Genomic DNA, 14,003 nt, shown 5'->3' with positions numbered 1-14,003 from the left:
ATGTCTCTGAAAGGACAGCTTATGTTTATGTGGAGAGTGGTGGTGCTAGGGTTTCTCCCCAGGTATGACCAGCATTGATTAATAGCAATGAATAGCATCCATCATTGGTTGCACTTTTTCTGCGCCTGGTACAGATATTCCTAATGCCTTTTTATACCTCATCTAATTTAATCCTCACGACAATCCAATAAATAAATAAATACTGTCATTATCCCCATTTAAGAAATCAAGTAACTGACCCCCAGAAAGGTGAAATCACTTCCTCAAGATCATATAGCTAGTAATTGGCTGACTTGGAGGCCCCAAGCTCTTCACTTCCCCAATAATAATCAGCATTCCCTGTTCCTAAAATAACCAAGTCCTTTCTCAAAATCATGTTGCTTTCCACCATCTCACAATCCTTTCAGCTAAGTTCCTTCCCATTGAGAGATAATCTAAGTCCCTCCTGTTCTTGTTTAAGATAATTCCCTCATGTCCTGTCCTGCCTAGCCAAGAACTGATGTTTAAAACACATGAACAATATCTCTTTAGATATTTGAAGATGGCTATTTTGTCCATACCTTTCTTTTCTCCATGATGCAGTATAAGTAACCTCAATTCCTTTAGTCTTCCCTCACATGGACTCTTTCTAAAGCATTCCATCCCCTGAACCACATCCCTAGAGAGTGGTTTCGGATTTCCCTTATCTCACTTCATTATCATCACCTTCCGTGAGCATTTATTAAGTACCTGCATGTGCATGGGATCTGTGCTGGACTTGATACAATCCAGGAAAGCTAAAGTTGCCCTTGCACTAAGATGTCTGGGTCTCCAAGCAGTGTTATTTTAAATCCTTCCTGTGATTCTATCATTTGCCCAGCTCACCTGACTCATTGAGAGACAATCTACTAAACTAGAAGGAACCTGAGCAGAGACATATTTCAGTCATCATAGCATCCCTCGTGACTGGCACAGGAGGAACAAAATCAAGATGCTCAGTAAATATTTATATGGTAGTGACAGGATTATCACTCAATGATCTGTCCTAGGCTAACATGTTCCACCACACGTGTTGAGTGACCCTACCTAGAATACTTATCTCTGCATCAATGATCCACGACAACTGTATTACATACTCAATAATATTTCCTGAGGGACACCTGGCTGGCTCAGTCAGTTAAGTGTCTGGCTCTGGATTTCTGCTCAGGTCATGATCTTGGGGTCCTAGGATTTAGCCCCACGTGAGGCTTCTTGCTCAGCGGGGAGTCTGCTTCTCCCTCTCCTTTTGCCCCTCCACGCATGCATTCGAGAGCGAGAGAGAGAGAGAGAGAGAGAGAGAGCGAGCACATGCAGGGGGAGAGGCAGAGAGAGGGAGGGAGAAAGAGAATCCTCAAGCAGAGTCCCTGCTGAGCACAGAGCCCCACACAGGCCTGATCCCAGGACCCTGAGATCATGACCCCAGCCTGAAGTCAGACACTTAAAAAAATAATATTTCCTGAATGAAAAATAAATGAGGTAAGTGGTTGTTGAAAGTATGTGTGAATATTGTCACCAAAATGACTTTGAGCAAAAACAGTGCCTACAACAATGATGAACGAAGGCTAGCTCAGAAGTAAAAACAAAACAGAAAAGCAAACAAACAAAACAAACAAGCAAACAAAAAACCCCAGGTAGCTTGAAAGCTGAAACCAGCCCACATAGTCTTGGCCAGCTGAGGGTTTTCTTGCTTCTCCCAGAAAATTGGAAAGATGTGGCAACTCTGGGTCCACGGCTCACTTGTCAACAATCAGGTGAGTAGTGGCTGCCTTCCTGCTGGGTACTGAGTGTGGTGAAGCAACCACCATTCATCAAGACATTTGTGCTGTAGCTTGCTGCATTCATTTGCAAAACCTGCCTTGCCCTATGGTCCTTGAGGCTGAGTGTCTGGTTTGGCTTTAAGAAGTAGCCTAAGAACTGATTTCTGCTTTTAAATAACCGGATTTTTTATTATGAGGGGGAATAGTTAAGGGGCAAGTCTGGAAACACGGTTCATCTGGGAGAGCCTGTACTGTCTGACGAGTGTGTACAATTTCCAGCAAAATCTGGAGATGATGCTGGAGAAAGGTTTTAGGAAACGGGAGGGGGGTGCTGTAAATCATTCATTTTGTTCTCCTGCTTTTTTGCCAAAATCCCAGCACAAAGTGTTGTTTTGAATGGAATAAACTAATTCCAGCTTCAGCTCAGCTGTGTGACCCTCGTAGAAAGAGTCACATCACTTCTCTCTGCCTTGGTTTTCCCATTCAGGAAGTGGAACTGATCACATTTACCTAGCAGGGTCATGTGATGCCATTTCATGAATTCTAAAATGTCCTACATACGTAGGCTGCAAAAGCTGAATACTTTCCCCAGTAAAGTAAATAATAAGTTTTTGAAATATATGTTTGTCCTTCGGGCCCAGTGATAGCAATTTTAAATTAATAATTTTCATTTTGAATAAAAGAGAAAGTCCATAGACATCTTTATTCTTTCTAGAAAAATAAATTTGCTCACCGTAAGAACACACCTAGTGCCAAGATGTCGGTTTCTTATACCATTTTTTAGTGAAAGGAACCAGGGCTGCTTGGAGAAATGGCAGATTCTAGGGCTGGGGCAGGAAATATGCAAGATGAACCTGAAGCATCATGTGGTGCCAGAAAGTAAGAAAGTGGTTGAAGAAAAACAAAAACAAGAAACAACTCCATTGATGGAGGTATCTCGAGGGGACACAGGAGTCAACTGAAAGCCAGTGATCAAAGCTGAAAAATTTGAGCAACAAAATAAATAAAGTATTATTGGATTATAACTCAAAAATGTAAAATAAATATCATTACCTCACCCAAGTGATCAAGGGTAATAACAGGAATAGGTCATGTCGTGAGTGTGTACTCTTGATATGATATGATGAAAATGGCCCTTTACCTCTGTGGTCTTCCTTCTCAAAACCCACAGCTACAGTCTAATCATGAGGAAAACATCAGATAAATCCCTAATGAGGGGCATCCTAAAATAGAACTGACCAGCACTACTGAAACAGTTAAGGTCATTATGAACCAAAGAAAGTCCGAGAAGATATTCTGTTCAAGGGGAGACTAAGGAGATCTACTATGGAATGGAATGTGCTACGGGCGCCAGGGTGGCTCAGTGTGTTAAGTGTCTACCTTCAGCTCAGGTCATGGTCACAGGGTCCCAGGATCGAGTCCCACATTAGCCTCCCTGCTCAGTGGGGAGTCTGTTATCCCTCTCTCTCTTCCCCTCCTTCTTGCTCATGTTTTCTCTCTCTCAAATAAATAAAATCTTAAAAAAAAATGCAATGTGCTATCCTAGGTGGGATCCTAGAACAGAAAAAGGTATTAAGCAAAGGACATTTGAATGAACTATGGACTTCAGTTAATAAACTAAACCGTTTACTAATAAGCTAAACTCAACTTTAATTGGTTTGTTAACTTTTTCAAATGTATTATAGCAATGTAAGATGTTAATAATAGGGCATACTGGGTGCAGAGCGTATGGGAGCTCTTTTATCTTCTCACTTTTTCTGCAAATCTAAAAGTAATCTAAAAAACAAACCTTATTAGGAATTATTTTTAAAATTGCTCATCATTAACTTAAAAAGTCTGCCGCCATTAAAAACTGAGGTAGATCGTTGGGAAGCTAAACAAAGGAATATAAAACACATGACAGGATGATAAAAGGTATTTGGAAAGTAGCATATAGAGGTGATAGCACTTATATTTTGAAAAATATGCACACATACACATAATCTGTACATATAGATACACATACATTTCTACGTCTCTACAAATGCTTTGGTAGAGGTCTATAGACATTCGCAAACAACTGCAGTGACTATTCCTAGGGAAGGATTGGTGCTATGGAGGTATCTGTATTTTTTGGATAATAGTTCAAAGCCCAATGTTACTTACATATCATAAGACAGATTAATAACATTAACTTTTATTATTTTTTTTAAAGATTTTATTTATTTATTCGACAGAGATAGAGACAGCCAGCGAGAGAGGGAACACAAGCAGGGGGAGTGGGAGAGGAAGAAGCAGGCTCATAGTGGAAGAGCCTGATGTGGGGCTCGATCCCGTAACGCCGGGATCACGCCCTGAGCCGAAGGCAGACGCTTAACTACTGTGCCACCCAGGCGCCCCAATAACATTAACTTTTAAAATGAAAAATCTGCTGCCCTCCTCAGTCATAGAAACAGTTCCTGACCCCACGATGGATCCCAGACTTTGTGCCTCAGTCTCCCCTCCCAGGATCAGCGCAATAGGCAGGTCCCTTCCCTACCTCAGATGTCAGCTGGTCATGCTTCCGTCCTTCCTCTTTAACCTTTGCCTTAGAGATTCCAGGATGTTTTGAGTGATTGATATGAAGGATCAGATATGAAAGCTCCACCAAGAACCCAGTAAAAATTTTACAAGTGACTGTCTACCTAGAGTTTTTTATATTTGCCTTTCCTTATTTTCCCAGTTCAAGGGGTTGTCATGAGTTTCTGACCCTAGAATTGTAATAATAATGTTGGCCAACACTTATTTATTCAGCAACTAAATTTATTAGCACCTGGCTAGGCACTGTCTAGGTGCTAGGGATAGAATCGGTGAACAAAACAGACAAAAACCCTCCCTTCATGGGACTTACGTCCTAATGGAGGGAGAATGACGGTATTGAAAATATTTATAAGTCACACCTAAAATAAGCGGGTGGTATGAGCTATGGAGAAAGATAAGACAGGAAGTCCTGGGATGAGCTGCAATCTGAAGTAAGTGAATTGGTCAGAGGTGGCTCACTGATTAGTAATGTTTCAGTAGAAACGTAGCTGTCTGAAGAATGGTAAATCCTTAGTGAGGTACTTAAGTATGATGTCTTTGAATCCTCATAATTGCCCTATGAATCAAATATTCTAATGATTCCCATTTTACAGATGGGAACCTAGGTCAAGTGTTCTAATAGCTTCCATCTTAAATCACAGCGGTGACGAGGAAGCTGAGGTTTCGAGCAGAGGAGTAATGCGTGCTGAAGCACAGCTAGTAAGGGCAGAGCTGGGTTTGAACCCTTGGAGCCTGGGCCCTTGACCACCACTCTCTGCCTTCCTTAATAGATGAACTGCCTTTCTATGATGTGCCAGTGCTTTAGATCCCATCTCCCCACTCCTCTGACCCATTCATGAACACTTCCTGCCCTCCAGCTGGTGCTTTGCAAGCCGAGGTGGCCAAGTACGTCCAAGGTCAGGAACCCCAAGGCAGACCCATCTTTCTGGTTTGCCCTTTCTCTGCTGCTTTTTTCCTCCGGCCTTCTGACAAGCCTCTCCAAATGGCAACCCTTTTAGACTTGCTCTTCTAGTCTCTCTCTGCCCTCCAACCTCACACATAAAAAAAGCCCAGCCCTAGCCAGACCTCACCGCAGTCCCATGGGACTCACCCGAGCCTGGCCTGTCCCTCCTTCCTGGAGGGGATGGGAGTGGGGGAATCTGGCAACTCAGCTGTGACAACCTAGGGACGGTTCAGTTTAATGTTTTAATGCATATTTAAAAGCAAGTTGGTTCTCTTAACTGGCAAGGTCATTAAAAACAAAAAAAAGCATGAACACGTTTGGTGTTAATTTTTCCACGTTATCGGTTCTGGGGAAAACACTGGTCATGCTGGCCATTGCGGATGACCTTTCACAAGGCAGAAAGCAGATGGAAGAAGCATGCTGCTCAGAGGACAAAAGGAAACAATGCCTAGAGAGAACAGTGGAAGGGAGAAGTGGAATAAATATCAGAACTTGATTATCACAAAGAAAACGGTGTGGTTTGCCTGTGCTGCATACAACATGCTATAAAAACGGAAGAGGAGTTTAAAACTTGGCTTAGAATTTCCCCCTCACATTTATGGAATACTTAAATCTTTTTTTTTTTTTTTGCATGCACCGTCTCCTTTAATGCTGACACTAGCCCTAAGCAGTAGCTACTCTAATTGTACCCACTTCAGAGATGAAGCCCTAAATGCTTAGAGAAAGAAATTGTTCAGGATCACCTGCAGAGCAGGGATTTAAACTCAGGTGTGTATAAAGCTCCAACCCTCAACCACAGTGTACCTGTCTGTCCCACACGAAGACCTCGTGAAGAGCAGGTGGGAGAGATGGTGAAACGGCGAGAAGTTGTACGAATCACTTTACATTAAACATCCCTTGGAGACACAGCCTTTCCTGGGTGTAAATAGTCATCTCTGCCCTGCCCTCTTTTTAGGTCCTTAAAAGAATACCCAGAGAGTAAAACGGTTTCTAACTGGAAGGGGTTGATGGTAAACCACAAAACATTTAAGCATCATTAACAAGTTTTCCTATGCTAGATTTTATTTTGTTTCAATTTTTTTCTCATTTGATGTAGATTACCTTATTATTTTATTTTTAAATTAAAATTTCATTTTTTTCTCAAAGTAATGGTGCACAGAGATTAAAGGTAAAATAATACTGAAAACCTTATAATAAAAAGCTCTCGTGTTGTGTTTTCTGTTACTTTCTTCATGATTCTGGTCCTCGGGGGGATATGATTTGGCTACTAAGCTGTGAGATTTTTTTAAAGGCCCACGTTAGTCCCTTTCTCTTTGTTTTGGGTTGTTGTGTGTATTTTCAGTGAAAATTGTGATAATTCACTCTACAGTATTTCAGATGAATGACTGTTGCCAGAGAAATATGAAAATGCACTATCTCAAGCCTGCATGCCTCTCTTTTTTGGAAATAAAAATTTTATTTTTTACCAAAGTTATACACAAGATTTGTTTAATAAGCCAAAATAGTCCCAGCTCCAAGTCTGGTGTCTGCTACATCACAGCAGATCTGTCCTCAATAAATGAGGGAAAATCGCAACCATTTTGCACTGACGGGAAGATCCCCGTGGTGCATGATAGCTCGGCAGCATCTGCTTCTTCCCCTCTTGGATACAAAGCGGGCAGAGTCAACTTTATAAATCCTATTACAAAAATGGGCATCTTTCCCCAAAGTGTGCATAAGAATGCATGCTTTCTTAGAACATCTGAGATAAGTGATGAAATACCAGATGAAGCACATTCTTTATTTCTTGCAGTTTGAATAGGGTATAAGAATGCATTTCCTTTTTAGCAGGATCCTAGGACGGGCCAAATACCTAACTATGGAAATGCTCACACATCCCACAATGCGAGTTGACATGAAAGACTTTGCTTCCTCCTGAACAAGAAACCCCCAAAGTCTTTCGTTGCATGATTGAAGGTGCCAGGGCTCTTCGGTCACTGGATAATATGTGGTGTTTTGCATCGCGAGGGCTGTCCAGGGTGCGCGCGTGGTCTGCACAGTGCAAAATCACTGCGGCTACCCCGGAGGATCTTCCTAATCTGGACACGTCTGATTCGACAATGGCACCGTTTTCAGTGATTGACTATTGTTCTAACTAAAATGCTAAAGGTCTTTAAGGTGATTTTTGTTCCTCTGATTTTATGGCCTGCATATTCATTTTTAGTTTTCATTATGTAAGTATAGAAGATATGGTATAGGATCTGAATCTTTTTCGAAATTAATTGCATTGTAAATCAAACATATTTCTGTAGAATGCACTTACTCATCATTAGCATGCGAGAGTTTCCAGTAAAATATCTTTAGTATTATTTTTATTATTAACATATTTACACTGTCACTCCAGCCCAGCACCCTTTGTGAATCTGTTTTTAAAATAAATATGACCTGATACCAGAGTGATTGGTGCAATAAAAATGCTTGATGTGAAATTAATCAAATATGGTCGGGTTCAATTTATAAGGGACACATTAAGAAAAATTATTTCTTGTTCGGGTATGCCACTCTAGTGAATCAAGCAGAGCTGTGTATATTTCAGCAAGATACATGTAAAATCCATTCATTCAACAAACATTTATTATGCATTTACTGTGTGCATCACAGGGGATAAAAATCAAGCTGAGCAAACAAGAAATTCACACATGAAACAACTGAAGACCGTAAGCAACTGCATAATTGTGGAATATATGTTGAATATCCCAGGATTCCAGAAACAAAAGCTTAAGTAGCCACGGTGTAGTGCCCCGGTTAAGGGTGTGGGCTTCTGGATTTATTTCAGTTTTTTTCAGGAAGTGGTCATTAATTTTTGTGTGAAAAAATGAGAGCAGAGAGGCATAATTCATTGTGAAGATAGGTTTTATATTCTGTATATGTGAAGGAAATAAATTTCTAATGCAATAAAATAAAGAGAACAGAAAAAAGAAAAAAACCCGGCTTGGTCTTCAGAGTCAGACAGATGTGGGTTCAAATCCTAGCTCTGCTGGGTGACCTTGGGCAAGTTCTTTCATTTTGTTGAGCTTGTTTTTCTTATCTATAATATGGAGATGATAACATATTTCTCTTAGAATTGTTGTGAGAATTAAGTGAGACAATGTCCTCAGTCAGCATTCACAAAATGTGTTGTCATAGTAGGGCTGGAGACCTTGGAGACCACATTCCAGGTGAAGGAGACCATATGGACAAAGGCAAGAAATTGGGCTGGAAACCAAGCATTCCACTCACTCCTAGAGATGGGGTTCTGCTTTCTTCCTACTAGAGCCAGTCGGGTAGAGACAAGCCAAGTATTTGTCAGAGAAGTAGATGAGAGGGCTTGAGGATGATTTCTCTATCCTTAAGGTGGCTTCACGATGAAGAATTTCTGGACAAAACGCTGGAAGCATCCTTGAAGAACATCTGCAATCACCAAGCCTTAGCAGAATGGAATGCAGGAACCAAAATGGAAGCATCGTGAAAGCTGGGGCTTCTCCCGCCTTCTTTGTCACTATACCCTACAGCCTAGCACAGGGCCTTGTCCAAGGGAAGCTATTGATAACTACTTGGTGAATGAATGAATAAACCCCTATGTTGTGTAAAATACAAACTATCATTTACCTGCTAGCAATGCAACCTCAATCCCTGTGTTTCCATGTCTTCAACTGTAAAACAGGATAAAAGTACCTATTGACCTCACAGTGCTGTTATGAACATCAAATCCATTAATATTTGTAAAGTGCTAAGAACAGGGCCTGGCACATGGTCAGTTTTATATCAGTGTTTAAATAAAAAACAAATATCACTGTTAAAGGGTAGCGTGAGGATTAAATAAGAAAATGCTTGAAGAAAACAAGTATTTGTGGCGGGAAGTAGAGAAGGAAGAACCTGCCAGACCATGTAATGAACCCACCCCAAGCAGGCTCGGGAGTACCCAACCCCAGGCCCAACAGGATCTGATGAATCTAGGATTTGAGCCAGCATACAGAGGCCTGGGGGAACCCTGGACCTCCTTGTCCTCCTGCTGTCATCTTCCTCTCCCAAACCCACTGGTACCAGACTACACCCTTAGTCCAAGACTCTGACCTGGGCCCCACACTGCCAGCCCTGCCAGCCCACACTACTCCAGGGTTTTACATGGCCGTAACTTATCTTTGTACTCATAGCCAATAGCTGAAGTCTTATTTCCATTGAGATAGAATATCTCCCCATCCATTCCAACCCTCTTCCCCTTCCTTCTCAGAATGAAAATGCTGCTTCCTTTTTTTTTTTTTAAAGATTTTATTTATTTATTCGACAGAGATAGAGACAGCCAGCGAGAGAGGGAACACAAGCAGGGGGAGCAGGAGAGGAAGAAGCAGGCTCCTAGCGGAGGAGCCTGATGTGGGGCTCGATCCCGTAACGCCGGGATCACGCCCTGGGCCGAAGGCAGACGCTTAACCGCTGTGCCACCCAGGCGCCCCGCTGCTTCCTTTTTTGGATCACTGCTTCCCAGAAATCCTATTGCCTTCACCTACCAGAAAAGACCTCTTTTTTTTTTTTTTTTTTTAGATTTTATTTATTTGACAGAGAGAGACATAGCGAAAGAGGGAACACAGCAGGTGGAGTGGGAGAGGGAGAAGCAGGCTTCCCACTGAGTGGGGAGCCCAATGCGGGGCTTGATCCCAGAACTCTGGGATCATGACCTGAGCCGAAAGCAGATGCTTACGACTGAGCCACCCAGGTGCCCCTAGAGAAGACCTCTTGGCTTCAACTCAAGATGGGTTGGATCAGGGGGGTGCTTGGATGGTTCAGCCAGTTAAGCGTCTGACTCGATTTCAGCTCAGTCATGATCTCAGGGTCATGGGATTGAGCCTGGTGTGGGTGTGGAGCCTGCTTGGGATTCTCTCTCTCCCTCTCCCCTCTCCCTCACTCCCACCCCAACCCCTGCTCATGGTCTCCCTCTCTCTCTCTTAAAAAAAAAAAAAAAAAGAAAAAGAAAAGGATGGGTTGGACCAGGGTTCACCATGCCCATTGGACATTATTGTTCAGGTGGTTGCTGACCCTCCTTGGCACTAGCCTCCAAATTAGTCAGTCCACTGAGCCCAAGTTCTGCCAACTCATTGATTCATTCACCTATTCACAAATTAATTCACATATTCATTTAACTAATGGTAACTCAGTGCCTCCTCTACACCCAGCACATAGGGCTGGGGAGACTGAGATCATTCACACAGCGTCCCTGCACTCAGAGAGCTCATAGCCTAATCAGGGAAAGAGATCACTGACAACATGGGAGTAATTAAGTGCAAAAAAGAGAAATATACACAAGGTAGGAGAGAGAAGGAAGAGATTTACTCTTATCTGGGAGAATCAGAGAAGCATTCCCAGAAAAGTGACATCTGAGATGGATTCTGAAGGAAGAACCAGATAAACAGAATCATGTTAGACTGAGGGGTGGGGAGGCACAGAGGGATCAGAGTGAGGAGTAGGGCTGAACGATAAGGTAGGGGAGAGGCCTGGAGCAGAGGGCAGAGGCCAGACAATGGAGGGAGTTGAACATGGGGCCAAGACTTAAACTTTGTATTTTTGGTAAAAGAGAGGAGTGGGGGGGATCCTGTGTTGTGCCTTCCCGGCCCAAGCAATCCCTCTTCCCTGAAGGGTTTGTTGCCCTGGTTGTAGGGAGCGCCACCTAGAGGCAGTCTTCAGCGGTCAGGTCCCTTTAGGAATTGCCTCCACTGTGGAGAGACATCTCACTCAAGGTCATGTCCTTCCCCCGCAGGGAAGCAGGTGGGTGCCAGAATATAAAGGCTCAGGTCTCTTCACCTAACTCAGGACAACTCTGCAGAGCCATTCCAGTTCCCATGGAGTCCACCAAGACTGTCATTAGTTCTACACTGAAGCTCAGCTTTCCTCCTGCTCCCTCCTGCTTTCTCTCCCTTAGGAATTGCTACCAAGGACAGCATCACCCTGGGCATGAACCCCATCCTCTCCACTTTCTCAGAGCTTTATTTATCGGGTTCCACCTCTCTGTTTCTCCTACTACAAGCTCCTACTTATGAGGCATTTAAATATTTTTCAGTCTCTTTCAGATCCCCTTCAAGTCCCCAACCCCACATTGCCCTCCAGCTCCTGCCCTCCCTCTCCTCTGTTTGACAGCTGAATTTCCCCAAAAAGCTGTCTACTAACCACCCCCCTGGTGTGCATTTCTCTCACCGTTCATTCCTCTGACTCTATCAAGCTCTGCCACACCCCTCAACTCCACTGACATTTCTCACTAGGGCGCCAAAGCTCACGTCATTAAATCCAGGGAACACCTCATAGACCTTCACTCAGTTCATCTGTTGACCTCTCTCTCCTTAAAACACTCTCGGTTTCTGTGCTGCTGTGCTTTCCTAGTCTCTCTCCCACCGCCAAGTGTCCTATTGGGCTCCTTTGTTCTCCATCTGTCCCTAAGTTATTGGTGCTCTGTCACGGACCCTCATTTTTCTCACTGCTCACAATCTCCCTGTGTGATCTCGTTAACTGTCATGACTGCTAATACCACTGAGATGTTAATAATTCTTAAACCTCTCCTTCTGGTCCACACCACTCTCCTGAGGTTTAGAACCCTGGGTGCCCACTGCACATCACCCCTGGTCCTTCTGTGGGCTCCATAGGCTCCATGGGCACAACTGAACTCATCCTCCTCTCCTCAAACCTCCAGCTCCCCTCAGTATCTCTGCCTCTGCCTTTCCCCCGTTCTTCCCAGCCAGGTTAAATAGGCCCCCTGATCACACCCCACCCAGCTCCTTCTTGGAGCTTAGCCCTCTTCCTTAACTCCTGATGCAGATGTACACACGATTCAAAATTAAACCATCTGCCAGCATCCAGGTTGTAGCGGTCCAGTCAAGACTCTAGGGCTCTTGAATGACTCTCAGACACCATGAGAAAGAAATTGGAAAGACTTCAGAACCCTGGGAGATGTCCAGCTCCCTGCCCACTCTCTCCCCAACCTTCACCCCTTCCCAGGCCACACCCTTTCTCCTTTCCCTGAATGTTCTGTTTACAAGTGGCTTTCTCTACTTCTCCCCATGCTGTTAACTCAACATGACTGAACCAGGGGTCTGGAGGTTATATCCCCAATTCAAGTAGTCAGCAAACAAATCAGGGTCTTCCAGGTGCAAAGGGCAAGCCCCCAGAAGAGAGGCTGATTGGTTGAGCTCTGGGCAGATGCTCATCCTGGGTCCAATAAGCTAAGGCCAGGAGGGTTGGGCCTTGGGGTAGGAAATGTGGGTTTGAAAACCCATGGGGGTAGGTGTGAGGTTCAAGAGGAAGTGAAGTCTTATGCCAGACAACTATCTAAGACGTGATTTTTACTGCCCTGAATCATCACAGTTGTCTGAAATTCCTGAGCATTATAAAATTTCGTCTTAGGCAAATATCTAACCTGTTCTGCCTGTATGTCCAACTTATGGTTTGGTGTACTAATAAGCAATAACATAGTAGGAAGAATGTTATAAGGAAAATAATCCATGAGCTCATTTCTAAAAAATAAAATCTTAGATATACACTTGAACAGTATTTTCCCCTGTAACACAAAATTATTACTTATAGTAATAAAAGGCCTTATGAGTCCATTTTAATTGTTTCTGTATTAAAATCTGACCTAGACATTCAAAATGGATGATAATCAAAAATATCTAGTTGCTTCTGACAGGAGCAAGTTTATAACCTGTGTATAAGTTCTTAGAAAATAATATCACCAGAAAATCTTTGATGTCCCCCTTATGGGTAAAAAAATAATAATTTTGGAAAATTTATTTTCAGATCAGCATATTGGAGCATAATTCTTAAAGAAACTTTTACTTTAAATCAGTTTTATTGGAAGCCTAGAAAAGAAACAGGACTAGGAGATGAACTAGTGTTGACAAGAAGCTGGTGAGAGAAAAAGAAATATACTGTGGGACCACTTGTTTTTAAGAAATGAAACTCTGGATTTATGCACCAGTTTCAAAAAATCTCTCTAGGCACACTGTTCAGAAGCTATTTGGATCTTGTCTGAAGTTTTTAGTATGTTTCAAATACAAGCAGTTTCCTTGTTTCAAGACAGCGATTTTTTGATACTCTATTTATTCATTTATTTAACAAAATAGTTTCCAAGCATCAATTATATATAAGGTATTTCTCAGGTGTTGAATGTCAAAAGATCTTTTCTTCAAGGAACGGAAAATATAAGATACATTTCTAGAAGTCATATTAAAAGGCACGTATTACTGCACATCAGGAGGTCCCTGGTTCATATCCGGAGGTCCCCGGTTCATATCCGGATGCCCCCTCCTAAACAAACAAACAAACAAATGGTACATATTTACCTTTATGCACTGTTGGTTGGAATGTAAAATGGTACAACCTCTATGGAAAACAGTAAGGCAGTTCCTAAAAAAAAAATAAAAATAGAATTGCTATATGATGTAGCAAGTCCACTTCTGGGTATGTGCCTGAAGCCACTGAAAGCAAGCACGTGGACACCTATGTTCATAGCAACATTATTCACAATTGCTAAAATGTGGAAGCAGCCCAAGTGTCCATCAATGGGTGAATGAATAAACAAAATGTGGAACATACATATAAGGCAAGATTATTCAGTCTTAAAAAAGAAAGAGATTCTGACACATACTAGAACATGGATGAAACCTGAAGACGTCATGCTATGTGAAATAAGCCAGAAAAAAAGGGACAAATGTTCTATGATTCTACAT

The sequence above is a fragment of the Ursus americanus genome, chromosome 18, assembly GCF_024610735.1.
Source record: "Ursus americanus isolate L20-20 chromosome 18, mUrsAme1.1.p, whole genome shotgun sequence".
Classification (NCBI taxonomy): Eukaryota; Metazoa; Chordata; class Mammalia; order Carnivora; family Ursidae; genus Ursus; species Ursus americanus.
The sequence above is the reverse complement of the archived record's forward strand: the minus strand, read 5'-3'. Positions refer to the sequence as shown.